Here is a 19,879-nt window from a genome sequence, read left to right as displayed (position 1 = left end):
TATCTATTCAGATTAGAGTAATACATTTCAGGCAAGTAGATACATTTCTCATTAATGGAAGGGAGGGAGTTTATCGACCTTGAATGGTCTTTTTGAATGGGAAAGAACCAGCGCTGATTAGGCGACGGCTGTCTCCCATTCATTGTTACTCTTTTGACCAGACAACTGACACCTACTTTAGGTTTCTTGCTGCTTTTCATGAAAATGCTATTTTCCCCTAGGGGTGGGACTTTAACCACTTCAGCCCCGGAAGGACTTGCCACCTTAATGACCAGGCCATTTTTTGCTTTAACTGACAACGGCGTGGTCATGCAACACTGTACCCAAACAAAATTGACGTCCTTTTTTTCCCACAAATAGAGCTTTCTTTTGGTGGTATTTGATCACCTCGGCGGTTTTTATTTTTTGCGCTATAAACAAAAAAAAGTGTCAATTTTGAAAAAAAACAATATTTTTTTACTTTTTCCTATGAATAAATATCCAGTCTTCATCTGTTTAGGCCAATATGTATTCTACATATTTTTGGTAAAAAAAAAACACAATAAGTGCAAATTGATTGGCTTGCGCAAAAGTTACAGTGTCTACAAAATAGGGGATAGATTTATGGCCTTTTTATTATTTGTTTTATTACTAGTAATGGTAGCTATAAGCAATTTTTTTTCAGGACTGCAACATTGCGGCAGACAGATCGGACACTTATGATGACACTGTTTTGGGACCATTGACATTGATGCAGCGATCAGTGATATAAAAGTGCACATTACTGTGTAAATGTCACTGGTAGGGAAGTTATTAACACTAGGAGGCGATCAAGGGGTTAAATATGTTCCTTCTTGTGTGTTTCTAACTGTGGAGAGGTGGGACTCACTGGAGGAGGAAACCGATCGCTGTTCCTAATCACTAGAAACAGACGATCTGTCTCTCCTCCCCTGACAGAACTGGGATTTGTGTGTTTGCACACACAGATCCCCATTCTGACTCTCGTACCCATGATCGCAGGTGGCCGGCGGGCATGCTTTGGGTCCCCCACTGTGACATGGGCACGCACGCCTGCTAAGGCTCTTAAAGAAGTCAACTTACCTATACAGCAGTTCGCGCAGTACTGCCAACCTCTCGCAGTATATGTACGTGAGCCGGTGGGGAAGTGGTTAAAGGCAAAGGCATGTAACAAACTGTTATAAAAATTTAATTTTAAAAGTATCAAAAAAGTACATATAATAGATCAAAAATATAATAGCAATTTAAGATAAAAGTGCTGAACTAACACACAAAGGAGTCGCAAAATGCATCATGTATATAATGACATTAGGTAAAATATATATATAAAGACTGATTAGTCTGCATTTACAGTTTCCAACGCATTTCGGAGTGACCTTGACTCCTTCTTCAGGGACAATCCGTTATGTAGTTTAATGTAACTATAGTCTAGAAGAAGTCTGTAAGATAAAGAAGATATTATACATCTGTTATACATTAAATGGCAGCCAGAAATGGCGATGAATGAAGCAGTTGTAGACATGATACTCAAAATGCCCACAATCCCATGACCCACAATTTGTCAGCACATGAAGACAGTAAAGAGATATGAGTGACCACAAGAAGCCATTGGCAGAGCACACCCAGAGATAGCGGATACAAAAAAGTAAGTGTCAGAACCTTGAGCAGGAAACCACAATCATGTATACTGTGACCAAATGGCATCCCTGAAGAGGGAAAAAGAAAGGGGGTAAACAGTTTGTTTATGTATATCAGTGAGACATGTCCGTATAAGGGTATATAAAAGGTGCAGAGACATATAGTTTGCTGTTTTTCATGAAAACCAGTTAGCTTGGTTGTTAAAATTAAATCTGGCCGTGCATGTATCAAATGTCTCTCGTTCATCTGAATGCTATAAATCCATAGATTCCCTATCCATGCTAAGCAGCATGGATAGAGGAATGAGATCTGCTGGCTATTGTATTTTGCAGCTGCTTAATACAGTCATAATCTGATTGGATGCAAGTGCTGTTCAGCCGAGAATTTTCGGTCCTGCTCTTTTGACAAAAGCCAAATATAAAAATTACTTTTGTCTAGCTGGGAGGAGGGCTGTCAACAGGGTTTGGAATTTTAGCTGTGTATGGCCAGTTAAACCACTTAAGCCCCAGACCATTTGGCTGCCCAAAGACCAGAGCACTTTTTGCGATTCGGCACTGCGTCACTTTAACTGACAGTTGCGCGGTCGTGCGACATGGCTCCCAAACAAAACTGACGTCCTTTTTTCCCCACAAATAGAGCTTTCTTATGGTGGTATTTGACCACCTCTGCGGTTTTTATTTTTTGCGCTATAAACAAAAAAAGTGACAATTTTGAAAAAACGCATCATTTTTTACTTTTTGCTATAATAAATATTCTCAAAAAATATATAAAAAAAACATTTTTTTCCTCAGTTTAGGCCGATATGTATTCTTCTACATATTTTTGGTAAAAAAAATCACAATAAGCGTGTATTGATTGGTTTGCGCAAAAGGTATAGCATCTACAAAATAGGGGATAGTTTTATGGCATTTTTATTTTAATTAATGATTTTGGGACCATTCACATTTATACAGCGATCAGTGCAATTAAAAATGCATTGATTACTGTGTAAATGTGACTGGTAGTGAAGGGGTTAGCCACTAGGTGGCGCTGTAGAGGTTAAATGTGTCCTAGGGAGTGATTCTAACTGTGTGGGTGGGGCTATGTGTGACACGACACTGACCACCGCTCCCGATTACAGGGAGCGGTGATCAGTGTCCTGTCACTAGGCAGAATGGGGAAATGCTTGTTTACATCAGCATTTCCCCGTTCTCCCTCTCCATGAGATGATCGTGGGTATCCCCACGGACATCGAGTCCGCGGGACCCGCGATCGCACTCACGGAGGTCGCGGCGGGCACACAAACCGCTTCTTAACCACTTCCCTACCCGGCCATAGTAATATGACGTCCACAGATGGGATCTCCCATCCTGGGTGGACATTATATGACGGCCTGGGCTTCCCGGCTGTCTAAGGGCCGCCGCGTTGCTCGGGACCCGGTGCGTGTGCCCGGCGGCCACGATGTCCGCCGGGCACCCACGATTGCCCATTAACCGGGCCGGACCATGGATCTGTGTGTGTAAACACACAGATCCACGTTCTGTCAGTTGAGAGGAGACCGATCTGTGTTCCCAGTACAGAGGAACACAGATCGGTCTCCTCCCCTTGTGTGTCCCCTCCCCCTACAGTTAGAAACACTCCCCTAGGAAACATTTAACCCCTCGTCTCCCCCTAGTGGTCAACCCCTTCCCTGCCTGTCACATTTATACAGTAATCAATGCAATTTTATAGCATTGATCGCTGTATAAATGTGAATGGTCCCAAAAACTGTGTCAAAAGTGTCCGATGTGTCCGCCATAATGTCGTAGTCACGAAAAAAAATCGCAATCGCCGCTATTACTAGTAAAAAAATTTAATAAATAATTTAAAAAAAAAATGCCATAAATCTATCCAGTATTTTGTAGACGCTATAACTTTTGCACAAACAAATCAATATACGCTTATTGCGATTTTTTTTACCAAAAATATGTAGAAGAATACATATCAGCCTAAACTGAGGAAAAAATTTGTTTTTAAAAAAAAAATTGGGATATTTATGATAGCAACAAGTAAAAATTTGTGGGGGAAAAAAGGACGTCAATTTTGTTTGGGTACAACGTCGCAGGACCGTGCAATTGTCGTCTAAATTGCAACAGCGCTGAAAACTAAAAATTGGTCTGGGAAGGAAGGGGGTGAAAATGCCCTGTATTCAACCGGTTAAAGGGCAACGTACAGGTACATTAATTTGCCTGTACGTGCCCTTCTGCCGACGTATATCAGCATGAGCTGGTCGGCAAGCAGTTAAAAAAGAACAATATAAAAGAAAGAATATTATAACCCTGGAAGTTAGATTGTAAGCACCTTTGAGGCAAGAATGATACAGATGGTGTTTAGGGGTTGATTTACTAAAGACAAATAGACTGTTGCAAGTGCAGTTGCTCCAGAGCTTAGTAAATGAGGTAAAGCATCATTTTGCAAAGAATACCCAATCACGTGCAAGGAAAATAAAAAAAAAATGCTTTTTAGCTTGCACATGATTGGATGATGGAAGTCAGCAGAGCTTCTGCTCATTTACTAAGCTCTGGAGCAACTGCAAAGTGCACAGTCAATTTGCCTTTAGTAAATCAACCCCTATGTGTTTATAAAGAGCTGTGCAGAGTCTCAGCATTGGTGTATTATGATTGAATACATATGTAGAGCTAAAACAGTTAGAAGCAGAACACATGGATAGAAGAGAGGGGAAGGACATATCTAGGTAACACCTATTGTAACTGTGTTTCTAAGGGACATTGCTCTGGGGAATTATAAATGTGAGAAGATTATCTCCTCCACAGCAATGTGTTGTGACACCATGATAAATGGAGTCACAGTATCATTAACATTGAGTCTCCATGTACAAATCAAAAGCAAAAATGACCTGACATTTTAAAAGTCACCACTGGTGGCATGGCCAGAATGAATAGTAAAATGTGAAACGAATATGACAAGGAGTAACACTTTCAGAACTATGAAACTGACAAATGCATTATTTAACACACTAAAGCAAGATGGATCCAAGATTAGCATTTTTTTTAATGTTTAACCTAAATCAGGACAAACATTAATGCAGCATCATTCTTTTTTCTCCTAATTTTGCCTGTCCTAATGTGATTACTTATTTTAATTTGATACTGTTTTAGCTCACTTTCCTAGGTATATTTGAAACTGCAGCTTGTCTTTAGATATACCTGAATATATATCTTTTAAACTATATGGGTAATATACAGTTTAATAAAGTACCTTAAAAATTTCCTCCAGCACCAATAATCTTCATTGAGCCTCATACCTGTGTTTCAAAAATTGCATAAATGTCATATGTCTATGTATATATTGGTATTTCTTTATCATCACCCAGGCTCTATGAACAAAATAGTCAAAAGAAGATGATGGTGGTGGGGGAGTTTTGTAGCAGTTTGTTGTATGTACATTACCATTTTTTTTTCAGTGGTACCCCATAGAGTAAATAAATGCACCCGACCATCATAAGATCAAATAAAATAAAAAGGCGGTGCATAGAAGGGCATAATGGTAGGAGTAGGGGAAAGGTCCCTCTATGGAATAGTTACATAGTTACATAGTAGGTGGGTAAGGTTGAATAAAGTGTTGATAATTATTTCCTATATCCCTGTATATTGTGTTCTTTAAGATGCAAGTCCAAGAGTCTTTTAAAAATATCAATACTCCCAGCTGACACCACCACCAAAGAGTTCCACGTTCTTACCACCCTGACAGTGAAAAACCCGCTGCACTGCTTAAGGTTCCATGTCCTCTTACACTCCCTAAGTTTAAATAGCTTTTTTCCTATGCTGGGATCACCATTGAGGTATTTGTAAATCGCTATCATGTCCCCTCTCAAGCTTCTTTTCTCCAGCGAGAATAAATTTAGTGCTTGTAATGCTTGTAATCGCTCCTCGTATTTGAGGTCCTCCAGTCCCCTTATTAGTTTAGTCTCTTTGTGGACTCTCCAGATCCAGCACATCCCTTCTGAGGATTGGTGACCAGAACTGGATGGAATACTTCAGATGTGGCAGAACTAGAGTTTTATAAAGTGGCAGGATTATATTTTTATCTCTGGAGCATATCCCCTTTTTATGCATGCTAATAGTCTGCCGGCCTTGGTAGCTGCAGCTTGACATTGCATGCTATTGCACAGTCTGTCTTCCACCAGGACCCATGGATATTTCTGAATCCTTGACTGCCCCAGCAGTTCTCCCCCCAGTGAGTAGTTTGCATTTGTGTTCTTAGCCCTCAAATGCATTAGTTTACGTTTCTCCACATTAAACCTCATTTGCCATGTAGTTGCCCACTCCATTATTTTGTTCAGGTCTTTCTGTAAAATTTCTATATCCTGATGTGAAGTTATTGCCCTGCTTATTTTTTAATCGTCCGGAAAAACTGAGATTGAGATATGTATCCCTTTCTTTGTCATTTATGAATAAATTAAACAGAATTGGTCCCAAGACAGAACCTTGGGGTACCCCACTTACCACTCCAGATGAGTCTGAGTACACCTTATTTATTACTACCCTTTGGACATCCCCCTGTAACCATATTTCTATCCAAGAACAAACCTTATAGTCCATGCCTGCAGACCTCAGTTTGTAGATTAAGTGTTTATGGGGAACTGTATTGAATGTTTTTGCAAAATCCACATCCACAGGCCTCCCCCTCTAGATGGCAAGAAAAATATTTTCCCTTGGGATTGGACTTTAAATCACTTAAACTCATGTAACATTCATGAAGTAGAGTAGAAAAATAATTTATTAATAACACGCAATCAAAAATGGTAACATGGAATGTACATAGCAATAAGCAACTGAGAATGCACTAACTGTAACATGATTGACAATACAGAAGAGATATCCTTCACCCGACGTGTTTTATCTCCTTCCTCAGGGGTAGGGAAGATATAAATTCTAGTCACTTTAGTAATGTTTGAGCACACATTCCATGTAGATTTAAAGCAAAAAACACTGCCCCAAAGAACTGCTGCCTCCTTCATCTCCACCAATTGTCAGGCATGTTATATTGTAGATTTAACTAAAAACAAAAAATATTTTACAAGTATATCAAGGAAGCATCAAAAAAGCTCCCCTGAACATGGGAAAACCAGATCCACTGAGGCCTAAAGATAGGATCCCAGAACAAAGATAGTGTTCTCATTAGGTCCTGGCCCCATGTAGGTATGCTGTGTTCCTTGTCCAAATCTAGATGGCAGCTCACTTTCTTGTATAATGTTAACAGATTGGTCTGGCAAGAACGAATAAAGATCAAAAAAGACAAGGTCCAGTATAATAAAAACAATGCATTTCAAAAAAATATGTATTCCATATAAAAAGCAGGCTGGAGAGTTCATGGCAAGTTCTAATCACTATGATCAGGCTGCCAGCTGGAGAGAGTAAGAAGCCACTCTGTGAACACACGAAGAGAAAAAAACAGTAACGCATCTAAGCGCAGTAGTAGGACCTTCAATAAGTAATAAATTCACAAACAGGAGATGTAATGTCGCATATCCAAATGTCTGGTAGAAGCTGCCTCAATGATGTGGTCCTGAGTAGCTGCAGGAAGTGTGATCCAGACCCGCAGCCTTGCTGGTGGTGTCCAGGGCTCCCCAGCTTGTACACAGACCCAGGTCTGGACACCACCAGCATGGCCGCGGCTCTGGATCATACTACCTACGGCTATTCAGGACTAGGGATGGGCTGAACAGACCCCTGTTTGGTTCAGACAAGAACTTTCGAACGCCGCAAAAGTTCAGACCCGAATAACGAACCCCATTAAAGTCAATGGGACCCGAACGTAAAATATCAAAAGTTCCCATTTTGAAGGCTTAAATGCAAGTAATTAGTCATACAATGGTTATAGGGGTCCGGGTCCTGCCCTGGGGGATATGTATCAATAAAAAAAAGTTTGTGAAAAACATAATTTTTAAATAAATGAGCAGTGATTTTTTTATTTTTAAAGTGAAAGCCTAAAAATGAAAAATTCCTTCCAATATAGTGCCTGGGGGGGTCCCCTTAGTCTAACTGTAAAGTGGCAGATCTGTACCATGTCTAGAATCTGCTGCAGCGATAATTGAATTTATAAAGCCCAAAAAGCTGCAAGCTGCCTTTATTTTGCTCAGCAACAGCTGGAGAGCCGGTGTGTATGATAAGGTCACAATGTAGTGCACTGGGAGCAAGAGATTTTTTGGATACATTCTGGTGTCACTTTGACTTTGGATAGAAGTAACGGGTGCTTTAAAATTGGTCTTTGGGTGTCAAGGCGCCTTCCCACCGTAACCCTATAGAGGTACTCTTGATGAAAGCAAGAATTTGCCTTGCTGTAAAAAAATTGCAATTATATGCACCTGTCAAACAGGTGCAGAAAAATTGGTCTTTGGCTGTCAGTGGTGCCTTCCCACTGTAACCCTATAGAGGTACTCTTGATGTAAGCAAGAATTTGCTTTGCTGTAAAAAATTGCAATGATATGCACCTGTCAGACAGGTGCAGAAAAGTTGGTCTTTGGGTGTAAATTGTGCCCATGAAACCTATACCAAAAACATTCTTCCAGATTAAATGATTGAACACCCTCAAAGCTAGGCAGCCTCGAAGTCCTGCAGAGATTCCACATCCCAAAAAGCCTTAATCAGTGACATCGGCATTTCACTTTTATTGTTTCACTTTAAGCATTATTAATGTCAGTTTTTAAAACTTTTTTTTGCATTCATACATATCCCTTGGGGCAGGGCCCAGGTCCCCAAATACTTTCTATGACAATAACTTGCATATTAACCTTTAAAATGAGCACTTTTGATTTCTCCCATAGACTTTTAAAGGGTGTTCCGCGGCTTTCGATTTTGCCGCAAACACCCTAAATTGCTTGCTATTCAGCGAACAGGCGAACACCTGATTTGAACGTGGGGCTCATCTGTAAGCTGCAGCACTGAGCCCTGTCCTGAATCCTTTTGAGTTGCAAGGAGCGTTACCCAGTGTGCTGTGAACGAAATATATCGTTCCTGCCCATGCTTGCTGAACCACGTGTCAGCAGTAAGGTGGATTTTACAGCTGACTGCCTTGTCCAACGATGCCAGAACATTCCCTTCCACGTGTTGGTAGAGTGATGGAATGGCCTTATGTGAACAGTAGTACCGACTGGGAACCTGCCATTGTGGTACAGCACATTGTGCGAATTCATGGAAGGGGGCAGAATCCACCAGGCTGAAAGGCAGAAGTTGGAGAGCCAACAGCTTTGACAAGCTTACATTCAGGCGCTGGGCATGTGGGTGGCAGGGACTGTATTTTTTTTTCCACTGCAGAAGATGGGGCAGAGAAATTTGCTGGCTACAGTCTACAGCTGGTGGTGTGCTGCTGGTAGATGAGCTGCTAGGACCTTGAACACCCTGTGCTATACCATCATCCCTGTCAGTGGAGGCTGCTAAAAGGTAATGACTCGCTGGTGGGTAAGGAGGAGGAGGGACAGATTTGTGGCACTTTTGTGTGGCTTTTAGGTGCTCTTGCCAACGGCTGAGTGGTTGGATGTTAAATGCCTTGTTAGGCATGTGGTACCATATGGTTGGTGTTTTTGCCACGTTTGATGTGGCTGTGACACAGTTTGCAGATAGCAACAGTGCGATCTGCTGCAGATGTGCTGAAAAAGGCCCAGAGAGCTGAGCTGTAGGGAGTGGGCCGGTAGATAACAGCTACAGAATGTGATGAAATAGGGTGGCTGCTCTCTACTCTTTCTTGATGTCGACCTCCTTGGGGTTGTGCCACCTCACCTTCAGTTTCCTCCTCTAGTCTATATCGAGCACCCAAGTAGCATCAGTAACCTCATCATCATCATCATCATCTCCATCTCCTCCATCTTCATCATTACCACTGGAGACAACTTGACAATATGCTGCGGCTTGGGGAACATGAATGCCAATTTGTCTACCAGTGTTCCTGCCTCTCTCTAGGCTCATGTTCCTGTCATCCTCAACCTCAGAACCAGCATCTGAATCCAGTAATGGCTGGGCATCATCAAGGAGCAAGTGGCTGATGCTGTGGTCAAATAACTCAGCTGACTCCTCAATGGCTGATGTTAGGGCTATGGCAGGAATAGATGTGGACAAGGAGGCAGGTTTATCCACTCTGGCAACTGCAGGGGACTGCACACTTGTCTCTGGCTTGTGTGACAGAAGATGAGGAGGATGAGGAAGGTTTAGTAAGCCAGTCTAACACCTCCTCTGAATGCTGTGGCTGGATAGCATGGGCAAACTCACTAAACAGAGGAAATTATGCCCTGCCTGAGGACTGACCACCACGTCCACCTTTGCCTGTGGACACATTTGTTGCTGGTCCCCCTACAGTGCCAAGGAAACGTCTGCCTCTACTTGTTGTCCTCCCAGACATTATTGGGAGGGAGGGGGCGGTGCTTATAAGCAAATGTAAAGGATAAGTTGAAATCTGTACATAGATGCATTTTAATCAATGTAAAGAGGTGTTTGTGCCCTTTAATTTGAGTACTCACACTACACAGACACACTCCATGGATACAATATAATACACTGCAATATAATACGCCAAACGTACAGTGACGCACAGAACTATATGGAGTTAAACTGGCAGTAACACACAAAACTATATGGCGTTCAACTTGTAGTAATGTACACAGAACTATATGGCGTTAAACTGGCAGTAACGCACACAGAACTATACGGCGTTAAACTGGCAGTAATGCATGCAAAACGATATGGCGTTAAACTGGCAGTAACGCACGCAAAACTATATGGTGTTAAACAGGCAGTAATGCACGCAAAACGATATGGCGTTAAACTGGCAGAAATGCACGCAAAATGATATGGCTTAAACTGGCTGTAACACACGCAAAACTATATGGCGTTAAATAGGCAGTAACGCACGCAAAACGATATGGCGTTAAACTGGCAGTAACGCACGCAAAACAAAATGGCTTTAAACTGGCAGTAACACACGCAAAACAAAATGGCGTTAAACTGGCAGTAAGGCACAAAATTATATGGCGTTAAACTTGTAGTAACGCACACAGATCTATATGGCGTTAATCTGGCAGTAACGCACACAGAACTATATGGCGTTTAACTGGCAGTAACGCACGCAAAACTATATGGAGTTAAACTGGCAGTAATGCACGCAAAACTATATGGCGTTAAACTGGCAGTAACGCACGCAAAACAATATGGCGTTAAATTGGCAGTAACGCATGCAAAACTATATGGCGTTAAACTGGCAGGAATGCACGCAAAACTATATAGCGTTAAACTGGCAGTAACGCACGCAATACGATATGGCATTAAACTGGCTGTAACGCACGCAAAACTATATGGCGTTAAACTGGCAGTGACGCACGCAATACGATATGGCGTTAAACTGGCAATAACGCAATCAAATAGACTGTGTTCAACTGTCACTACACTGAAGCTGTCTGAACTGTCCCTACTCTAGCTATACACTAATGTCAAGATTACTGACAGGGTCTCACTACACTACACTACACTAAAACTATCTGAGCTGTCCCTACTCTACACTAATGTATGTATAAATGACATGGTCTCACTACACTACAGTGAAACTATCTGAGCTGTCCCTACTCTAGCTGCACACTATGCAAAGCTGAATGATGGCTAACTAATAGCACTGAACAGAGCTCTGTTCTATCTCTCTCCACGCTGAAATCACACTGAAAATGGCTGCCATTGAAAGAATACTTTTATACTGTGGGGTGGGAATGAGCCATGATTGGATAAAGTCATGATGACAGTGTCCAGTCATGACTCCGACAGTGCTCTGTGCCCTGATTGGCTGAAGCTTTTACTGCTTCAGCCAATCAGGGCTTGCAATGCACTGTTCAGCGCCGCAATGCATTGTGGTCGGTTCCGGGGGGGGGCGAACTAAACCCATTTGTTTGGCTGTTTGCCAAATGACCGAACAGCGAAAGTTCGGCCCCAGCTTATGCTCGCGCTGAACCATTCGCCCCTCCCTATTCAGGACCACACCATTGAGGCAGCTTTTACCAGACATTTGGATATACAACATTAGATCTCTTCCTTAGGAGTTTATTACTTATTAAAGGTCCTTTTTTCAGTACTACTGCACTTAGATAGAGCTACTGTTTTTTTCCTCTGCCCCTGGCCCTCAGCATGCGGCAATGCAGGTTATACTTTAACATAAAGAACAGAGGGCACACCAGCCTTGCACATTACCCAAGTGGTATCATTAATAATGTATAAAAAGAAGTGTACTCACAAACACATTAATGTGTTTGTGAGTACGCTTCTTTTTATACAGTACAATATTAAATATACCACTTGGGTAATACGCAAGGTTGGTGTGCCCTCTTTTCTTTATCTTCTAGTGTTTCCATTAAGTTTCTCCCTTGACCCTCAGAGGGCAGCAATACCTGTGCTTTCCTTTTGAACCACCAAGATTCTGTGATACATCCAACACCATTACACTACCCTTGAGCGCTGGAGAATACTAGTGTACTGTCTGCAATGTAGTTTATGCAAGATTACTTGTGCTGTCCTGTGGTTCTCTTGGAAATAAAAAAAAAGTTGGCATTTAAATTTTTGGCCTTTTAATGTGCATTGAGGACCCATTGAAATGAATGAGCAACATGCCTCAATGCACATGAACATGTACAACATCTCACAGATGCAATGTTCCATGTCAGATGGCATCTGAGGAAGGAAAATCACTCCTCTAAAATGTTATGTTCCTAACCTGTACACTTTATATTTCCTATTGATATTTGGAACTTCTATGCCTCTAAAAAGCAGGTAAGCTTTGCTCTCTCTTTAGTTTTTTTCCCAGATCAAGTCTGCACACTAGACTGGAATCCAAGGCATATGGACAGCTTTAGTAAATCATGCCCTGTATGTGATGTATATTAGTAAATGCAACAGGTCAGGAAAACATCCAAAACTAGAGGATCCAGCACACAATTGAACTAGGAAATACAGACACAGAATGGAAAAAAATAGGAAAAGCTAACCAGTCTGCCTTCTTTTAGAAGAAAAATAGGTCCTCAGTCATAGAGCAACATTTATGGAACTTTTTCTGGTCCAGACATACCACCTGGATTTATTTTTATAATTCTCTATCAATAAAACATTGAACACATCTCTGGTTTAAACATCCTGGCTTCTAGTTTTCTACATATTGGAAAAATAACTAATAACAACACAACATTTTCATTGTAGAGGCTTTGAAGAGAAGTACAATTTTTTACAATTTCCCGCCCAACATCCCCTCAAAGCAACATTCTTAATTTTGGGAAGAGGTCCTAAATCTAAAAGGCCTATAAGTGCTTTTTTTGCTTTTTTTCTAAAATGATCTCACGTAGTACTAATAAGTACCATATTTACTGAACATCTGATGCATACCTGAGGATGAATTGAGCTTTCTACTTTCTTTAGAAAGTGTAGAACTAAATTTGCAATCAACTGATTCAAGGATGATATTGGTAATGACTAGCCAAAAGGAAAATATGAAAAATTCAACAATATTTTGGATCATTTACCTTCTATGAGCAGGTGGCTGTGTGTAATTTTACAAGCAGCGTCTTAATGGCACTCAATTTAAAAAGAGAGCATCATATTTCTTGAAACAGGGCATACCCAAAATAAGTCATTTCGGGTAGTGCAGATAGTACCAGCTGTTCCTGGAAGAATTGACTCTAACACGGTCATGGTAAATAGTGATCTGCAATTTTTCTCCGTGACACATTGTTTATTTGGGACGCGCCTTGCACATTTATATAACCAAATATATAATTTGTATACAAAAGAGACTTAATGCTTTTGTGGGGTGGAGGAGAAGATCAGAGGCTTCTTGATGTCATGTACATAATGCATATATGCATTGTATATTTTGGTATGTATATCAGAATAGATTTTTTTTCACAGCTCTAACAGGAGGTTAAGGTAGGATGTCTGCATGAATAATAGATCAGGATGTTTTATGCTAGGTGAGTAGCCTCATTGAAATGAAAATGTGTTTTAAAAACTCATCAGTTTGTTTTGTTTTCCTAGAGGCAAAATTAATGTTTAAAATGGAAGGCTGTCCAGATTAATCATCTGCGGCATCGCCACTGTTTGAATGTTAACCAAAAAATCATTAGGCTGGTCATTATCAACTCATTTATTTTCTAATTTGTTAAACACAAAATATTAGCATGTTCTATTAACCCTTCGCCTTCAAGTCTTCTTACAAAAAGCATTAAAACTTAAATACTACAGAGTAGGTGAAACAAAAAAAAATTAAACCCAATTCTTGCTTATATTGAAAATAAAAACCTCTCCTGGATTTCTATTGCTTACTGCATTCTTAAAAAGGGATCTTTTTCTAAATGTCTATCTTGGTGGTCACTGTCACAGGAAGTAGGATAAAATCTTTGCAGATGGGACCAAGAAAGTGATAAAAACCTGACGGAGATTCTAATTTTCCCCCCGCTCTAAAATGCGATATACACTTTATTGAATAAGCTGATGTAATGTTGGCATATGCAAAATATTATATGTGTATGAACATGGTTGGAAGCAGTGTTTCCCACCGCCCATTAATCTATGGGCAGCTTGTAAATTTCAGCCCATTTCTGGACTGCCCGTAAATGCCAGTTACGGGCAGCGGTGTCCATAAAAAATATGGCTGCGGGCCGACAATTCTATTGTGCATATGCCGTTCTGAAGCCCGCCGGGCTTGTACACAGTCAGCCTTTTTTTGGCCGAGTGGGCGCATGCGCAGTGAATAAGTAATAGCACCGCATGGAGTGCATCAGTGGAGCGGGCAGGAGACCAAACCCCCGGCCCACCGCTGCACTGCACGACTATGTCTGGGGGATCTTGTTTGGAGTCAGGGATTACCATCACTAGAAATAAGCCGAACACCACCAGAACATGATAAATAATTTGTGCTAACATGCGAACACCATTAAAGTCTATGGGACACGAACATAAAAAATCAAAGGTGCTAATTCTAAAGGCTTATATGCAAGTTATTTCAAAACCAATATGCTCTAAAATAACTCTAAAATCATTATATAGAATATTCTACAACATTAGCAGCGCTGTAAGGGTTATATATATAAACCTGATGTGTCCTTATTCACCATACAAATGGTTAATTAATAAAGTCCATCAGAATGTGTGTCCTTCTCAAAAGATCTTCTGAATAGATACTTTGGCTCCCTTCACCGCACCCAGTGTGTCCTCTCTTTTATGGCATCACACTCACCGAATAGTAGATCAGTCAAAGCCTATGAGAAATTCTTCCTGGAGCTGAGGGTTCACCATTCCATATTGGTATTACTCAGATCAAAAAAGAGGGGTACATATAGTGTGATACTGTATACAAATTTATTTAAACAATCCCCCCCCCTTCCAGATGTACACTTACAAAAAAATTAAACTTAAAAGCATGAATGACACAATGTTTGGCAGGTATGTCTGTATCTCACCGCTCGTCATAATTACAGATTGCGGTGGGACCCAGGTTCAGACAGTCATTGCCTCTCCTTCCACAGCCATGTAGTTTCGCCCTGACCTGTCTCAGTTCAGCAATATTCTTGGGATGGTGTGAATCGCTTTCTTGAGGTCATGCCACAGCATCTCAATCAGGTTGAGGTCAGGACTCTGACTGGGCCACTCCAGAAGGCATATTTTCTTCTGTTTAAACCAGTCTGTTGTTGATTTACTTCTATGCTTTGGGTCGTTGTCCTGTTGCAACATCCATCTTCTGTTGAGCTTCAGCTGGTGGACAGATGGCCTTAAGTTTTCCTGCAAAATGTCTTGATAAACTTGGAATTTCATTTTTCCTTTGATGATAGAAATCCATCCAGGCCCTGATGCAGCAAAGCAGCCCCAAACCATGATGCCCCCACCACCATACTTCACAGTTGGGATGAGGTTTTGATGTTGGTGTGCTGTGCCTCTTTTTCTCCACACATAGTGTTGTGTGTTTCTTCCAAACAACTCAACTTTGGTTTCATCTGTCCACAGAATATTTCAGCAGTGGCTTCCTCTGTGGTATCCTCCCATGAAATCCATTCTTGTTTAGTGTTTTACGTATCGTAGATTCGCTAACAGGGATTTTAGCATATGCATATAACACTTTTGTAAGTCTTTAGCTGACACTCTAGGATTCTTCTTCACCTCACTGAGCAGTCTGCGCTGTGCTCTTGCAGTCATCTTTACAGGACACCCACTCCTAGGGAGAGTAGCAGCAGTGCTGAACTTTCTCCATTCATTGACAATTTGTCTTACCGTGGGCTGATGAACAGCAAGGCTTTTGGAGATACTTTTATAACCCTTTCCAGCTTTATGCAAGTCAACAATTCCTAATCGTAGGTCTTCTGAGAGGTTTTTTGTGCGAGGCACCATTCACATCAGGCAATGCTTCTTGTGAAAAGCAAACCCAGAACTGGTGTGTGTTTTTTATAGGGCAGGGCAGCTGTAACCAACACCTCCAATCTCATCTCATTGATTGGACTCCAGCTGGCTGACACCTCACTCAAATTAGCTCTTGGAAATCTCATTAGTCTAGGGGTTCACATACTTTTTCCACCTGCACTGTGAATGTTTACATGGTGTGTTCAATAAAAACATGGTAACATTTAATTCTTTGTGTGTTATTAGTTTAAGCAGACTGTGATTGTCTATTGTTGTGACTTAGATGAAGATCAGAACACATTTTATGACCAATTTGTGCAGAAAACCATATCATTCCAAAAGGGTTCACATCCTTTTTATTGCAACTGTACACCCCTTTATATAATGAAATAGATACAAAATAACCTGTGACTACCTGGTGAAGATAACTGTTACTACACATACTAAATACCTAAGAGAGGAAATAATATGTAATATAAAAATATTTTGACCAGACATTTAACATAGCTCCCTTTTTTAAAACAAATCCTTCTGTCTCTCTTTTCTCCTCATTTGTTCTTATTTTTTATCTCATTTATAGTAATCTATAAAAAACAGTACAATAAAAGAAATGTTGAAAAACGGACTGGCGGATTTAACCAATATTTTTTTTAATTAATTCTTCATGGTTTATGTAACTGGAGGATGGGGCAGAGTTGTCTCCTCTCATACTTAATGTTAAAAGAGTTCCCTCTTTCTCATCTTGGACATTTGGCAGTTATATTTTCTATGTTGAGAAGAATGGCCTATGAATGGTGCATTTTAGGTTCACTAAAAAACAATCAAGTACATTGCAAGCTCAGAAGACAGATTTCTATTCCTTTTTACAAACTTTTTTAAAATCCTTTTCTTTGGCAAAATGTAAATTATAGGTATAGTGTATAAATACTTTTATAACCAGACCATTTTTTTGTATCTAGAGCTTAGGAGCAGTCATTTTCAGCAAGCATTCAATGTAATTTCTTCTTACGTTTGTAACTATGTTTTTAGTGTAATTATTTTCTGTAAATACACTGTTTACATCACATATAATAGCTGCAATCTGAAAAGAGATGGCATTGCAGGAATTGCGTGTTTTCATACAATTTTCTTTTTAATGTAATTTAGGGAAAATGAATTCTAGTTGTTGGTATACTTTTAAAAAGGAAAAGTTTTTGATGGTTTTAAAAAAAATATTTTATATTTGTTTTCTTTGATTATATAAAGGGATTGGTCAAACATTATAATTCTGGAATATGTAGTTGTACAGCAAAGATGGACCTCAAAGCTGAAGTCCAATAACCTAAAGCTGAATTTTGTAATGCAATTAAAAATCGCCTATTATTGGCTTCAACTATGTATATTTTAAAGCTGCAAGCTGCTAAGATGAGGTTGTGGAAGACAGTTTCACATCACAGGTCATACCATGGCAAGACTGAGCACACATGGTAGTTATACTGCATCAGCAGGGTCTCTCCCAGGCAAAGATTTCAAAGCAAGATGAGGTTTCAAGATGTGCTGTTCAAGCTCTTTTAAAGAAGCACAAAGAAACTGGCAGTGCCCGGCCAAGGAAACGTAATGCAGCAGATGAGACACATCATGCTTACCTTCAATATTGCAAGATGATCAACAGTGCCATCAGCACAGAACTGCCAGGAGTGTATAATGCTCCTATTCCATGATAGCTGCTGGTCTTATTCCAGCATCCTGGTTTTGGCTGAACTGCATTCTCCCTGTCTGCCTGTCCACCTGCAAGGTGATTGATGTAGCCAGCTGCTGGGTGGCGACCAAACTTGTATTAAGCTAGCCAAACCCTTGCTGTCTTGCTTGTGATAATGTTTGTTACACATGCTTCAACCTCCCTGTTTGTCTGCCCTGTTCCTGCTAATTTGGATCCCCTTGTTGACAACCTCAGATTAGATATTTACTACACTCAGAACTCATCCTACCCTGAACCCAGACTATCGCTGACCACTGTGCCTGTCTTTCAACTGCAAGTACCTGTTCACTGTGCTTAGTTCAATTACATGTTCACTGTGCTCAGTTTGTACCTGCCCGGACATGGTAGTCAGGCAATATCACATTGTGTATAAGACCTGGGGGAAACTGGGTACCTGCAGGCTTTCTTGCCTTCTGCGAAAAGGCGCTGCTATTGATGAAGAACACAGCCAGTTCTAGTGCCTGACCACCTATGTAATGGGTAGGCCTGACAAGAACTGTCAGAAACCAGTGGGACCCAGGTACACCAAAGAAAGGTCCAAAGAAGTCTGGCCAGAAGTGGTCTTCATGGAAGAATTGTGGCCAAAACGCCATACCTCTGAGGTAGAAACAAGGTTAAGTGACTAGAAGGGCTAGAGAGAGGTACAATAATGAGTGTCTGCAGGCAACAGTGAAGCATGTTGGAGGTTCCTTGCAAGTTTGGCCATCTCTGCAAATGGAGTGGAGGATTTGGACAGGGTCAATGGTGTCCTCAATGCTGAGAAATATAGACAGATACTTATCCATCATACCATAACATCAGGGAGGCAAGTGATTGGCCCCAAATTTATTCTGCAGCAGGACAATGACCCAAAACATGCAGCCAATGCCATAAAGAACTATCTTCCGCTTAAAGAACAAGGTGTCCTGGAAGTGATGGTTTGGCTCCCACAGAGCCCTGATCTCAACATCATCAAGTCTGTTTGGGATTATATGAAGAGGTAGAAGGATTTGTGACAGCCTACATAAACAGAAGATCTATGGTTAGTTCTCCAAGATGTTTAGAGCAACCCACCTGCCGAGTTCCTTCAAAAACTGTGTGCAGATTTACCTAGAAGAATTAATGCTGTTTTGAAGGCAAAGGGTGATCACACCAAATATTGATTTGATTTGGATTTCTTTTTCTTCTTTACTCATTTTGTTAATTGATAAAAATAAATTATTGAAACTTCTATCTGTATGTTACATTTAGATGTGGTTATATATTCTTTTAATTTATTTAGCATTGAAATGTGAATACTTACAGTATTAAATGTGGAGTAAATGTAAATTGCTGTAATATTACATACGGTGTTTGATTTACTTTTTGAACTGCAGAAGAAAACTTCTGCAAACAGCTGGAACCTAATTGGTTGTTACCAGTAAAGCTGAACATAGACAATAAATGGTAATCAAATTGTAGGCAGGGGTATTTGGCCTCCCTGCATAGGTGGCATTGTCGTGCGGAGAGTAGCAGAGGGAAATGGGAACCCATGTTCTGATTGGATGCTGCCTCCCTGGTTGACCCCTGCACTTACCATAAGAGTGGGCAGTGGTAATAAATAGCACTGCCCCTTTCAGTTGGCGCACAGTTGTGGTGGTTAGATTAGGGACAGTGTGTCTAGTGCATGGAGGGGTTTTGGTGGAGGTGTTGGGTCTACTTTCTGTTGTCAACAGCTGGGACCTTTTTCATTTTCGGCACCTTGTTGCCATACTGCCTTCCAGCCACCTCCTCTGTCAGATGCTGATGGTATTATTCGTGTTATGAGAATCCTCTGCAACTCGTTGGAAGTGCTGCTGTGCCAGTCTGGTCATATTACAGTTACTCGCTTACTACCTTCTCTGAACTTTTCTGTTAAATATACAGTCATGGCCAAACATATTGGCACCTCTGCCTTTCTGTCAGATAATGCATCACTTCACCCAGAAAATTGTTGCAATTACAAAATGTTTAGGTATTCTCATGTTTATTTATTTTGTTTGTAGTGGTATGACAAAAAAAGTGGAGAAACAAAAAGCAAAATCTGACACATTTGACGAAAAACTCCAAAAATGGACTGGACACAATTATTGGCACCTTCTCAAAGTTTAAAGAAATAATT

The sequence above is a fragment of the Aquarana catesbeiana genome, linkage group LG02 (genome assembly GCF_042186555.1).
Source record: "Aquarana catesbeiana isolate 2022-GZ linkage group LG02, ASM4218655v1, whole genome shotgun sequence".
NCBI lineage: Eukaryota > Metazoa > Chordata > Amphibia > Anura > Ranidae > Aquarana > Aquarana catesbeiana.
The sequence above is the reverse complement of the archived record's forward strand: the minus strand, read 5'-3'. Positions refer to the sequence as shown.